The 15,642-nt window shown below is 34.7% G+C and overlaps 1 long non-coding RNA gene across 1 annotated transcript in view; it reads left to right on the top strand.

Moving 5' to 3' along the window:
- Positions 1-15,642, top strand: part of LOC141385810 (uncharacterized) — a 100,653-nt gene that overhangs the window by 72,148 nt on the left and 12,863 nt on the right. Inside the window, exons 4-5 of the long non-coding RNA XR_012406849.1 lie at positions 10,560-10,601; positions 10,674-10,820. This is a non-coding gene — a long non-coding RNA (uncharacterized lncRNA). The remainder of the gene's footprint in view (positions 1-10,559; positions 10,602-10,673; positions 10,821-15,642) is intronic.

Below are 15,642 nucleotides of genomic sequence, written 5' to 3' on the forward strand. Positions count from 1 at the left end.
GTCTAAAGAAAGACTGAACCCAATATGTTAAAGTTTTGTGGTTTTGTTGTTTTGAGGCCTCTTTTACAGCTACATTTGAGCGTAATTCTTTAAGAAAATGTTTTAGGGCACCATTTATCTTCCTGAATATGTATTTACAGTATTATAAATCTGTTAAATATAACAGTAAATCCAATTTAAAGTACAGTAACATACTGCATGACCCTCCTAAAGTAAAATACTGTTCACATTACAGTTAAATACTGTGTAATTTACAAAAAATGTTGAGTGTAATAGTTGACATCTAGTGGGGAGCTTTTAAATTTTATTCAATCAAACTCCCTCGGAGGCTCTGATCTGCATTCATCCCTTCTTATGGAAAACATCATAAGTGCCAAAATGCGGTTATAGTGGCAAAAGCTTTCGTATCAAAGGGATTCTTGTCTTTTGCTTCCATCACATTTCCCATAAACTTGTCGTGATATTCTTGATAAGCAAGTGTTTTGAGTTTCTGTGGCTGTGTTGTCAAGCTGCCACGATGAAATGCCCCATGGGTAAAGTGTGTGTGTTTGATATGATCGTGTTTGACATCGCACTGTGACACTCTGCACATTAGTTTGACAAAGCCAGACACTTTAGCTATTCTGTGTCACTTGAGTGTGTATGTTTACTGTCTATTTCTCCAGGAGACTTGTTTGAGAGTTCAGAATGAATGTAAGTGTTTTTACGAAGCAGACCATTAATAATAGGATAATACGAACAGATAAGAGAAAAACTGTCTCGTAAACAGAACTGTTGTCTCGACTGGCGTCAGAGCAATTATATTAGATTGATGCTGCAGGGACTGTAGCTAATTTATAGTGTTTCAGTGGGTGTGTGTGACAGACAACTCACTATTCTTCACAGAGAAACCAGCTTTCTGAGGTCAAGCCTTTACATATTTCATACACATCTGAGCACATGTGCAAACACACATGCTTCTCCACAAAGGTTTGCTCAGGTTTCGCCTTTCTGGGGAAAGTTTCAAAAATATTGTCCCTAAAACCAAAGCAAAACCTGCCCACACACACAGATTTAAGTTGTGTGTGTCTATATATATATAGTTCATGTAAGCATATTAACGCTTATTCAATGTGTGAAATGGAGGTTAGCCAGTCACAACAGAGGCTTTTTTACATTTACACACACACACACACACACACACACACACACACACACACACACACACACACACACACACACACACACACACACACACTTCTTCAATGTACAGTAGCAGAAATCTGCGTAAGAGACAAAGAAAGGATGGAAAATGGCTGTACCACAATATAAGAGAAAACCAAAATAGTTTTTGCTGACAAAGGAAAACTGAATTAGATAGAAAATGATGCAAAAATGTTGATTCTGGGCTTTCTGGCAGTGTTATATCATTGTAATTGAGTAAGTGTTGTATAACACCATATCAGAAAATGTTGGGACAGTATGAAAAATGCAAAGAAAAGCAGAAGTAGTGATTTCTGAATTAACTTTGACTTGGATTTCATTGCGGACAATAAGAACACAAAATATTTTATGTTTTGTCTGGTCAACTTCATTTCATTTGTAAATATATATCCTTTCCTGTCATTCAGACCTGCAACACATTCCAAAAAAATGATGGGACAGGAGCAGTTTAGGGCTAGTAATCAGGTAAATTGGTTAAATAATGGTGTGATTTGAAACAGGTGATGTCAACAGGTGATTATAATTATAATTTGGTACAAAAGCAACATCTAAGAAAGTTTTAGTCCTTTAGGAGCAAAGATAGGCAGAGGATCACCAGTTTGCCAACAACTACGTGAGAAAGTTATTTAAATGTTTAAAAATAATGTTCCTCAAAGAAAGATAGAAAGACATTTGGATATTTCACCTTCAACAGTGCATAACATCATTAAAAGATTTAAGCAATCTGAAGAATTTTCAGTGCGTAAAAGACAAGGGCGCAAGCGTAGGCTGAACAATTGTGATCTCCGACCTCTCCGACCTCATTCATCAATAAGTGATATCACCACATGGGCTCAGGACTATTTTGAAAAACCTTTGTCAAGTACCACAATATGTAGTTACAACAACAAATGCCAGTTAAAACTGTACTGTGCCAAATAAAAGCCCTATGTTTACAGTGTCCAGAAGTGTTATAGACTTTTCTGGGCTCGGAGGCATTTGGGATGGGCCATCACACTGTGGAAACGTTTACTATAGTCAGATGAATCAGTATATTTTAGGTATTTTTGACTGCTCCAGACCAAAGAAGAAAAGGATCATTCAGACTGTTACAAGCAACACGTTTTGGAGCACAATATGTGGCGTTATTTCCCAGGGACACCATACATATTTCAACAAGACAATGCAAAACCATATTCTGCCACATTACAAAGTCCTGGCTGAGGAGGAAGAGAATACAGGTACTTGACTGGCCTTTCTGCTGTCCCGACCTGTCTTCAATAGAGAATGTGTGGTGTATTTCGAAGCATAACTTGCGACAACGAAGACCCCTTACTGTTGCACACCTTAAGACCTATTTGCAGGAAGAACGGCACAAAATTACACCTAAAACACTTCATCACTTGGTGTCTTCAATCTCTAAACGTCTTTTAAGTGTTGTCAAAAGGAATGGCAACATCACAAAGTGGAAAATGCTTTACTGTTCCAATTTTTTTTAAATGTGAAATTTCAAATTTTCATTAAATTAAATTAAAAATGTGGAAAACATTAAATAATATTTGTTATATTGTCTGCAATTAAATACAAGTCAAAGTTAATTTAGAAATCGTTACTTTATTTTTTTATTTGTATTTTTTTATACTGTCCCAACTTTTTCTTATTAGGTTTGTATTTTTAATAATACCTTGTATATGTTTTATTTGTGTATTTTCTGTTGGTATTTTAATTTTAAAGTCTTAGTCATTTATTATTAGTATTAAATTAGTTCTGTGTTTTTCTTAGGTTGAGTTATTTTATCAAATACAAATGAGAAATAGGGTGATGCAGTGGCACAGTAGGTAGTACTGTCGCCTCACAGCAAGAAGGTCGCTAGTTTGAGCCTCGGCTGGGTCAGTTGGCGTTTCTATGTGGAGTTTGCATGTTCTCCCTGCGTTCGCGTGGGTTTCCACCTTGTGATCCGGTTTCCCCCACAAGTCCAAAGACATGTGGTGCAGGTGAATTTGGTTAGCTAAATTGTCCGTATTGTATGAGTGTGTATGGATGTTTCCCAGAGATGGGTTGCAACTGGAAGGGCATCTGCTGCGTAAAACATGTGCTAAATAAGTTGGTGGTTCAATCCACTGTGGCGACCCCAGATTAATAAAGGGACTAAGCCGAAAAGAAAATGAACAAATGAATGAATGAATGAATGAAAAAATTGGAAATATGTCTTTGGCAGTGTGCTGAAATAAAATAAGTTGAAGAAATGTACAGGCTACTCATTAAAAATGTTTCAAAACTTTTTTTTACCTTTAAAAAAACAGCCTTTCAGGAAGGTTTAAATGAGTTTTTAATTGTAAACTTGTAATCACAATTCATATTATAAATATCATTACTGGCCCTTGTGATCAATTTGTTGATTAATTTAGAGTGATTTCTGAAGGATCATATTGCGCTGAAGAATAAATTGATCACTAAATAATCAGCTTTGCATCACAGAAATAAACTACATTTATATTTTCACATGGAAAACAACTGTTTTACATTCAAATAATATTTCACAATATTTTTTTGTATATATTTTATTACAGTTTTATTTTTGATCAAATACATATAGCATGAATAAACAGAAAAAGACAAAAAATAAGAGTTTATCCTATTTAATTTAAATTTAAATAAAAATATATTGATTATTCTTGATTTGAGTTTTTATTGTTTTAGTTTATTGTTATCAATGCTGCCTTGAAAGCAGAAGAACAGGCGATTCTAATGTGAACCAGCGAGGATCATATTGAACTCTGAGCCTCATGAAAAATATCTCATACATCTCATACATACAAAGAGAGTAACAGATGACTCTGTGTGGTTGTGTGATTGATTCTCTTTTAAGTCATCAGAAGCCAATAACTCTTATTGTTAGACAACCTTTAGAGCAGACAAACTTAAGACTCCATTCTTCTCTCGGAGGGAATCCAGCTTGAAATATTAGACCTTGGCTCTTGTTTTTTTTCTTCTTCTTTTTGTCTTCCCCTCTCTCCTCCCATTTCTGCTGAGGGATAATTTACTGCACCTTCAGCTGTTGGAATGTATTTGTAGTTGTGTATAATGGAGGTCATCTATCCTGCCTGTCAGCAGAGGGAAACACTTTTCTGACCGCAGTGGGGAGAGCTGTGTGACGCTCAGATCAGGAGAACTGTTCCTGTGGCCAAAAAAAGTTTGTGTGCGTGTGTGTTTTGGAGACGGGTGGGACTTTGTGGGTGTCAGAGTTTAAAAGACTGATTTTTATGAGCCGGCCCGCTTTCTGAATGAGTGCACGAGCAGCTCTACGTGACCTTCACACTGCAAAGATTCAATGTTATAAACTTGTGGATTAATGCTTAGTTGGCGCTCATATAGCAGATGATATCCTGTTTATATCCACTGCCATGTTCTGTGTTCACTCCCGTTCAAAATTTGCTGCTGGTATGAAATTTTTGTGTTTTAAAAAAGGACATTTGACTCAGTAAGACTGCTTTCATTTAAGCAAATATATAATATAATCAGTAGTTTTGTTAAAGGCTATTATGTTTTCTCTATGCTAAATTTTAAATGAAACGGTAATATAAGTATTATAGTTTTAATTCATAGTTTAATTCATTTAAAGTATATATTTTTATTGTTATGCATAATTTTTAGGTTATTTTATTTATAATTTTAATAGTTTTTATAAAAATATTTTTTTTTTCAGTTAACTAAATAACAATGAAATAACAATGAAAAATGTTGGCTCAGAAAAAAAATTATGTCATTCTCTTAAAGGGGTGGTCCACTACGAAATCATATTTTAAATTTTAGTTGATGTGTAATGTAGCTGTGTAAACATAAACAACATCTCTGAACATAATATGCTTAAAGTTCAAACTTACACAGAGTTAGATTAGCAAAGCCTACAAAAAAATACATCTGGGTTAGTGAGATTACAAACACTTCAGGTTACGTGCATTTACCACACTCATACAACCTGCGCAGTGAAGGGGCGTTGTCAGAGGCACTGTAATGTTATAGCAGAGAAAGCTAAAATGCCATCCAAACGCTGCTATTTCAACAGAGCTTGTTCTGTTTCTGTATTTGGACCCTCAAAGGACACAACACAAAGAGAGAAGTCCTTACAGTTTAACTCTAATTATGTTCCAGAGAACTATAAAAATATATAGCTAGCATTTGACAAAGAACAACTTCCAGAATCTCTCCCAGTTCAGTGCTGGATTCGGCTAAAACTCTTTAAAGAAGGAGGAGCTCCAAACATAATAGACGAAGCTGTGGATTGTGCGCCACAACCTGTAAGTATTTTTATTTGTAAAATTGATCTATTGCAGGCACAGTTTCTAGTATTATCACTATGTTGTAGCAAGAATGTGAACAAGGATGTAAACAACAGAAAACACTCACTGTAACTGTTAACAATTTAGCTACAAATTCATGTTTTCCGTCAAACTGCTGTAACCCACAGTCTTCACGCTGCAGTCTCTTTACGCTGTTTCTGCATTCTACATCTCAAATAACAAACTCGCAAAAGATATGTGAACATTTCATATTACTTACATGTGCTTATAACCCTAATATATGTGAAGGACACTTGTCGGACTTTATTTTAGAGAGTTGGCGTGAGGTTCAGATGTGTCCTTTTCATTTTCTGTCTGATTTAGGCTCAAACTAATATGGAGAACAGCTACTCTGACTGACAGTGTTTACACAGCGCAAATGCACGTGCTTGTAGGGGCGTGGAGCTTTTCCTGGCGACGTGGATCTGATCTGCGTATTACAGCACATTATGTTAGCTGACCAATCAGAGCCTCTTGAGGGTGGACCTTTTGGAGCAACTAGAAAATATGACCGTCGTTTTCATGTTAGCTGAGTAGCTGAACATATTCAAAGTAAGAAATATGAAAAAAGAAGGTGATTTTTATTTATTTTTTTTGCAAATAGAGTATGAGCACACATTGCTTTGCATCTTATAAACACAACCAAGCCTTAAAAATACACTCTGGACCACCCCTTTAATATAAAAAATTAACAGTTTACTTTAAGTATTAACTTAAAATCTTATATTTACTTCACACTTTTGAATGTTAGAGTATCTTAAATGAGAGATTTAGAAATTGCATATTTGTGTATACAGTAATTTGACAAGTTGCACACAATGCATATAACAAACGAAAAAGTAAAAAAAAAAACGGTAGAAAAGTTAAACAGATGAAAAAAGGTAATTCACAATAAAAAAACTGACATCATTTAGTTTATTTGATTGATTTGATATCTATTTCCTCACAGTTTTCTTTGAGTCTAATCATAATATTTTTTATCTTATTTCTAACTTTCTTTTTGCATTTACAAGCACATTATCACACATTTCTTGCCAAACATAACCCTGCACCACTCTCTTTTACTCATTAGAAATGTCAGCTCGACCTTTGTCAATGTTGCTTACAAATTAATTGGAGTCATTTGCATATATTTAAATAATTAAATTTTTTGTGGCTTGTAGTATCACTCTGCCTTTCCCTCTACAACATGGAGGGGAAATGAAGTACATGAAACAGATCACGTTTTGTGTTGCAGTTGACTAAGTCGCAGCTGTGAGTTGATTAAGGCAACTGATATTGTATTCAGATTAAATAAATAATATCTTAGTTGTTCATTCATTTATTTTCCTTCTGCTTAGTTACTTTATTCATCAGGGGTCACCATAGTGGAATGAACCGCCAACTTATCCAGGATATGTTTTACACAGTTTTAAACATCTATACACGCTCATTTACACACATACACTGGCTAATTTAGTTTATTTAATTCACCTATAGCGCATGTCTATGGACTGTAGGAGAAACCTGAGGAAACCCATGCAAACATGGGAGAACATGCAAATTCCACACAGAAATGCCAACTGACTCATCCAGGACTCAAACCAGTGACCTTTTTGCTGTGAGGCGACAGTACAAACCACTGAGCCACTGGGTCGCCTGTATAGTTGTTAATGTTATAATAAATTATAAGAGTGTGGCCTGTTTAGACCAAGTGATTTTTTTTTATTTGATCAAGATTTTTTTTTTTTTGTCACTGCACAATTTGCTTACTTTCATTTATGTTATGTCATAGATTGCTGACTTTATTGTTATTCAAAACAAGGAGCATGAACAAAACATTCAGGTTGTCCTCATTTGACCCAACATTCATTGTAAAAAATGTTGGGTTCCACAATGGATTTGTGTTTAGACAACATGATGGAATTAAGTGGATTGAACATAAAACAATTAAAAACTTAAGAGTTGTGTTGATGCAGCTCGTTTTAAATAAGTTTTTTTTTTTTTTTTTTTTTTTTTTTTTTGAGCGTTTGGTTAAGGCAACCCCACATTTTTGTATACATGAGTGTATTTTCCACATTTACTTTACTGTGTAGTTTACATTTTTACCATTTTTTTAAAACATGGAACATACACTGTTAAGAATTTCTGTTTGTCTTAAACCAACATTGGGTTAAATTTGGACAAACCAGGACACTCTTAAAAAAAGAGATCACAAATTTTAAGAGGTTTTCCTGGTGAAATAAATATATTTTTGTAAATATATAACAATATATATATATATATATATATATATATATATATATATATATATATATATTTTATTTTATTTATTTATTTTTTTTAAAAGAACAATGTTGTGTACGTTTTTTCAGTTTAATTTAAATTGCAATTTTTAACCCAATGGTTGGCTTAACCCATACAGTATTTGACCCAATGTTGAGTTACAACAACCCAGCATTTTTTAGAGTATAATAAAAATATTTAAGTAAAGGTGTAGTCAAAGCTTCTTCAAAGCATTCAACAAAAATACTTGTCAAATTATGTTACTTTGTTCAAAGCTGTCCAAAAATAGTTTCACTATTGCAAAAGGACAATTTTTTTATTCACTGAGTTCTCAAGCATTTAACCATGACTATGTTTACATGGACATCAGTAATCTATTTGCTTTGTTCTGAATAAAAAAATAATATGATTAAGGTGTTTTTACTTTTCTTTTTGAGTGTTTCTTTCATGATCATGTTTTAGATGTTATAGTACATACAACGACTAATGTCGTTACATCACCATTTCATATTGCCTCTGGTGTTTTGGGTGTAAGGACTGGTGTGAGAACTCTCAGCATAGTCATCGTTTCCCGCTCGCACTAAAAATATGCTCTCTTGCATGAAGCCATTCTTTCATCTGTTTGTTGTCAAATGTCTGACAACTGCCGTGTGTGTGTGCTGTAGCAAAATTTTGTGAAAAGTACTACAGAACAGTAATAGTTTGATTGCTGTATTTACATGTCTGTATTGCAAAAATGTGACCAAAATCAGCATACTCCACATGTCTTCATTTGATTTTTGTTTAGTTTAATTATGACTTTAGTAGGTTTAAGATAATCAGAAATCTCTGTTTACATGGTAGACTCTTAATCAGAGTATTGTCTTAATCATTTTAAAACCTGATTATTGGTGTCAATATAAACATACTCTATCATTCAGTCACATGGACTCACATCCTAAAACCCCCTCACCAGGTTGAAGGGACGTCTGGAAAAAATGGAGTACATTTTTTTTTTTAGGTGGAGGAAACAAAATGTCAAAGACTAACGGCTTTGAGAGATTCCAGCGCTGTGAAAAGTCAGCCTGAAGAAAGTGTGTCATTTATCATGAGAGGGAGAGAGAGGAGTGAATGAGAGAGAGACAGAGAGGATAAACACAGGCTTCTCAGTAGACGGCTCTTCCCATAAATGGCCAGGCTCTCTGAAACACCTGTTAGCACAACATTAGTCCATCCAGCACCTGCATCCCCTCAGAGGAGGACAACGTCTGATGTACACACTCGACAATAAACACCACACAACACTTTTTAAGGACATCTTCTTTACTTATCTGTGTTGTTTCTGAAGCTAATAATTAACAATAAAATCAGAGTTTAAACAGTTTGTTCTGGTTAAAGTCAATGCCAATCGTTGTTCTACGTCTGTGTTTTCACAGAGATGCCTTAAAAAAAGCTATTATTTTAGTTTCCTCAACATTCATCAAAAAATACAGATTATTTTCAATTATTAGTACTGTAAAGAGTAAAACCCCTTTTTTTGCAATCACATACTTATTGTGAAAATAAACATACACATTTGATCTTATATAACACATATTTTGTCATCATCTCATAATTCACAGAATTTACATGTATAAAGTACAACAGCAAAAAGCTTGTTTTTAGCTTAGAGTTTGTTGACATTTTAGACGAGTCAAGTTGTGATGAAAAAAAAAACTGACTTGACCTGACTGCATTCACTTACTACAGTATGGATCCATTTATAATTAAACACCACCGCAACACACAACAGATCAAAACCTTATTTTAAAAGTGTTTGGAAACAACACAGATGTACTGAAATGGTCATCAATAAAATGTTAGTCATATATCATAGCATGGAAAGTGCAAATACCTTTTTCAGTTCAGAGGTCTCAAACTCAAATTGGCAAGGGGGCCATATCAGTGAATGACAATTCATAGGAGGGTCGTTTTTACATTTAAGCATTAGAAAAACCTGATGTAATTGATGCACTCAGGCATTCTTCAGTATCAAATCAGTATTCAGCTCTTTCTTTTTGATTCTTGATGTACATACTGAAGGGGTAGTTTAAATTGCCATGAAAATGCTACAATTTATTTATGGGCATAATAATTATTATTATATCCCAATCAATTGTTGCTTAGCCAAAATATTAACAGACAGCAAAAGACAGCAGAAAGCAGTTTGCAATTCTTAATATACATATTAGGAAACTCTATTAATGAGACCATTTAAATCATATTTTTGCACCATCAACGTAACGTGTAAGCAATGAAGAGGTACAATATACAGGTGGTATAAAACTGATAATAATCAAATGACCCTTGAATATTAAAAAATATATATAGCTTTAGTAAAAATAGAGCACTTACGGACATATATTTCAATGTTTAAATCAACCCCACAAATAATCTGCATGTGCGTTACTCTCGACCAAATGCTGAGAGAGACCAAAAGTAATCTGCTTACATAGTACAATACCTTAAATGTCCAGTAGGTGTGGGGGCACAACAATGATAGTGATTCAAAAATATATGTTTTGGTGGGCCGAATCTTGTTATTTTTTGTCAGTTGCGGGCTGTAGGGAGGAGGAGAGGGCAAATGGCCCGTGGGTTGGCAGTTTGAGACCCCTGCTTCAGTTGGATTATGGGTCAAAAATGCTTAAACAATATATATTTTTTTATCTTAAAGTTTGAGTTTTTCTAAAATGACCACAACAAAATACATAACTTAGTATTTTTATGAAAAAATTATAATCTATTTTCTTTCAGAGTACAACAATTGTGTTACAGAAGGAGACGGGAACCAGGGATGTAAGTATAATAACAGTTTATTTAAATAGAATGGCAGGGTGATAACAGAACTTAATGGAGATGCTTTGCAAGATGGATATGGAGGACTAGATGAATCGGAGGAGTAATGGAAGCCAGGCACACAGATAGATGGAATCAACAACAACCAGAGGAAGTACCAGGAAAAACCACACTAGGAAGGAGAGACACAGACACTGGAGATCACAGAGAACGAGAGAGGTAAGTAAACTTGGAATTTAGATATATACACTGACCGTGAGGAGAGTGCAGTCCTTAGTAGTAACAGGGCCGGACTTTCACTTTTATGAATACTGTCTTGCTGAAACTTATGAAGGTACTTTTAGCATCAAAAATACTTTAGTCAAAAACAAGTGATGAAGGTGATGTTGTTTCTTCATGAGAAAATACATTTGAAGATTTAAATAAAATGTATCCGCTTTATTTAAGAGGTTTAGTAAAGTCAGATCTTTTTGACCCAAAGTGTGAACCGTGTACATAGAATTCTAAGACAACAGGAGGGATAAACAGACTCAGCATGCTTACTGTCTTACTGCAATCACCTTTACAATGACTGCAATCTAAATCCATCAAAACTTTGCTAGCGAGACACTGGTTTGCTTCATCCAGCTGAGAAATGAAACATCTGGCCATGTTTTGAAATTCAGTTTAGTTCGTTTTTCACCCAGCGGAAAGCTTGAGATCTTCAGAATCAGTCATTGAATGTGACAGAGCTTGTGTTTTAAAGCTAAACACAAACCTGAATAAATAACTCACACAAAACAGGCCTGGAGTCACTCTTCTCTCTGCCATCTTTCATGAAATCTGCCTCTTTTATTATTTTATACTATTATTTTAGTGCTGTTTCGGACTGATATGTTGAATGCCTTTGCTTGTGGATCACTGGACTGAAAACTTTCCCAGAGTTCAGCAGCTGAAAATGATCTGACCAGACATGGAAAAGTAAAAAAAGGGTTTATAAGAAAGGGTTTAACTGAAAGACGCTCCTGCCATTGTAGATGCTCAGTGTGATAAAACCCTGTCCTCATGAAGAACTTTCAACTGCATGATGTATAAATAATGAAAATGATGCAATATTCACAGATCTACTTGCATTAAATAAATGTAATAATTTTATCATCTTCCATGATGGAAAGCTCTTATTACTATGATTCATAATGGATTCTTTCTGCCAGTTATGATTTTGCAAGAAAGCGCTCCATGACCCTACAGTAATATTTAAAGACGAAATTTAATGTACATATTATTGGTAGTGTATACTATATAGAGTCAAGTAGATGAATCTTTTTGATGTTAGTCAGTGTTCTTTAGTCTGTTAGTTGCTATTAACTTACAAATATAACCACCCTTGTGCAAGAGTCACCATAATATGGAAAAGACATCTGTATAGATTTATGCATGAGGAATACTCATTTACATTGGTTTACTATTTTTATTATTGGGTCTAAAGTATTATTTGGAAGATATTTAGTTTTTTCAAGTTAGTTTTATAATAACTTTTATTTTTTTTCTATTGTATTTATTTATTTGCACAATTATTAGCTGTTTTATGTTTATTATATACATTTTTATCATTCATTTATCAAACTTATTTTATAGTTTTGTTTTTTTAGCCGAAAGCTAGCTCTCTGCAACTCTCACATGGTCGCCCACTGAAGCTAAGCAGGGCTGCACTTTGTCAGTACCTGGATGGGTGACCAAATGGGACAGCTAGGTTGCTGCTGGAAGTGTGTGTGGGTCCTAATGCCCCATTATACTGATGGGGACTCCATACTGCTCAGTGAGCGCCGTCTTTCGGATGAGACGTTAAACCAAGTTCCTGACTCTCTGGGGTCGTTAAAAATCCCAGGATGTCCTTCGAAAAAGAGTAGGGGTTTAGCCCTGGCCCACTGGCCTCTGTACATCATGGCCTCCTAGCCATCCCCATGCCTTAATTGGCTTCATCACTGTCACCTCTACACCAATCAGCTGGTGTGTTTATGGCTGCTGTCGCATCATCGAGATGGATGCTGCTGACGAGTGGTGAATGAGGCGATTCCCTTAAAAATTTCGTGAAGTGCTATTTAAATGTTAGGAATTATTATTTATAATTTTTTGCATTCATATTCTGTGTGAATCTTGTCATATATTGTTGTCTCATTTATTTATACATGTATATACAGTAGTTTGCATCATCAATGCATTTTAATTTTTTTAGTATAACTGTCTTGCTACTTTAGTACTTATTACAGTTTTGTCAAAATGAATGGCGGTCAAAGCATTATTACAACCCTCCAAGTTGGCATTTTTATAAAGCTGTCTGATGCAAATTATCATGCACATCTGACTGATTGACAGATAGCACACTTTCATTTCAGTGTTTTTTTAATATATATAATGTAGTTATTAAATTTCCAGGCAATACAAATACAACAACAAACAAGTGAACAGAACAAGGGGAAAGAAAAAGAAATTGTAAAAAATAATAGTTAAATTAAACAAAAAAAAGTCAATAAAATTATAGATATTGCATATTCATACACCACAAACCTTCACAGCATCTGACCTCATTAAATCAACCCTCTGATGAGTATGGAGGTTATGTTTAGACCCATATGCAACAAAAATGGATCCCACCTTTCCTGAAAGAAAACATCTACAAGTTAAGTAGCCCAGTAGTACATATTACCCTCACTTTATAGGAGTTTTGTCCATTATCCAGTTCAAGAGAATACATTTTCTTGCACAAAATGTCAGAAACTTGCAAAGTGTTTTTTTTTATGTTTGTTCATGTTAATCTTGTTATATATCTCAAGCACCATATGCTTTGGGTCACAACCAGTATTAATAGATAATATACCATTCATTTCTTGTTCAATCATGGTTCAGAATGTTTGAGTTTTAATTTCAGTGTTGTCTATATATAGCTAATATTTTGTATTATAGCACAACTTCTAATTTTACCTCTGTCAGACGCTCTGCTTTTTTCAGTGTCGAAAATTGGGCTCATACTCAGCCCCCCTGCCCGCTCTCTGTAAGGCCAATGTAGGGGGCAGGATTAACGAGTGATTAATTGATGTCATGGCTGCGGACAGACAGTAAAAAGCACTGGGGTCCTGCAGGCTGTGTCAGTGTGACTCATTAATGGCCTTGCTGGCCTGGCCTGAGCTCTGTATTACATTAGAGCTGGTGAGTGAGTGAGCGAGAGAGAATGACAAAACTAATTACAGTGATGTAGTGGCTTTGTTGCACTCTGCTGCACATTGCTGCCGAGTGTTGCAACCACTCACACATGTGCGCGTACAGACACACATCATCCAAAAACCGAGAGTGTGTTTGATTCACAAACGGCACACTTCTGCTCCCTCGCACATGTGCTCTGTAATGCAGATGGATTGGTTATACAATCGCAGGCTGTGATGACACTGACGCTATATCTTTCTTTTGGATCCAGATGTTCAATCTGGCTAAGAGTAGAGCAGGATCTTTGCACTCAGACATGGCCTTTTCATTAGACAACAGGCAGAGGATAACAACAAAGGAAGAGCGAGAAGATAAAAGACAAAAAGCACAAGGGTCACGTGTACTGCAGTCTGTTTCTTTGACTTCAGAGATGATTCAAACTGCTACCTTTACAATATTTGATAACACTTGGCATTGAATCATTGAGGGCTAGAGTTTCAAAATGTAACTTACATGATTCAAGTAATTTTCCCTTCATTCACTGCAAAAAGTGATTAGATAACTTTGCCTAAAAAAGTCAATCCATTGGCTTTAAATCATTAAGTACACGAATTCGCTTACCGACTGTACAGTACACCAAAGAAACGTTTTGTCTGTAAATTATCTAAAGTCCCTATAGCAGTTTTTGTCCTTACCAAGTTGGAACTTTCCTACATGTGGTGTGGGAATGTAAGAAGGTTTATGAGTTTTGTCTGAAAAGATAGGAAAATGTGTACCAGTGCAAGAAGCTGTGCCTCTTATAAATGAAGATTTCTACCTAAGATTTAGAGAACGACAAAAAACATCTGAGGTGCATTTCCGAAAACCATCATTAGCCAACTAAGTTCGCAAATTCCATAGTTACAAACATAGTTCATTCATTTGGCGTTTCCCAAATCCATCGTTCCAACGAACATTAGCAAACTGCTTTGCAAACTTGTACCAATGCAACTACACCTCTAGAGCTGTAGTTAGAAGCATAGTTCCTGGTTGTGTTCTATTTCCAGTTCCCCCCCATGCCCCATTCCTTTAGAACCTTCCAACATTTAAACTTGGAATGATAAAAAAAAAACATTAGTCTTATCTCTTAGATGTAATTTGCCTTTAAAGTATTTTTTACAGTTCAATTTTAGTGATCTTCAGAGTGACAATTGCGCTCCCTTTGCAGTGAACTTTGAAAACATATGTCATTTTAAACGCAGATGTGGCTCATTACGATAGCTATAGGTGAACTATTATTTAAAAGTGGAATTTACATATAATAATAATAATAATAATAATAATAATAATAATAATAATAATATTATTAATATTATCAAGTAGTTTTTTTCTTCATTTCTTAATAAATAGCCTACTGTAACATACAACCATTTAAGATTTATATGAGTTATAAGTTTTAAAAATATATATAGAATATTCTCAATAATAGCCTATTTGTAAAGGACACATAGGCCCTGTTCCATTTACATATATTTTATAATTTTACAATTAATATAGAAATCAAGTGCATGTTTTTACCAAAACTAATATTGTATTTTTATTAAATGTGTGCAAAACACTATCATTTGCACAAAAATGTTGGAACTTTTCTTCAAAGAAATATTTACTCCACTCCTTTCAGAGCATCATTATAGACATTTTACATTATAACTAACGTAGTTCAAACTACAGATCTGCGATAGAGAAACGACGGTTTTGGCAAACACGCGTCCCTACATTGTTCATTTCCAAAACTATGACAGTTCAGCCACGAGTTATGTCATTACAGCAAACAGCCAATCACACAACACAGTGAGAGAATTCATTTCTCATTAGAGTGTTC

This window comes from Danio rerio, chromosome 5, assembly GCF_049306965.1.
Source record: "Danio rerio strain Tuebingen ecotype United States chromosome 5, GRCz12tu, whole genome shotgun sequence".
Classification (NCBI taxonomy): domain Eukaryota; kingdom Metazoa; phylum Chordata; class Actinopteri; order Cypriniformes; family Danionidae; genus Danio; species Danio rerio.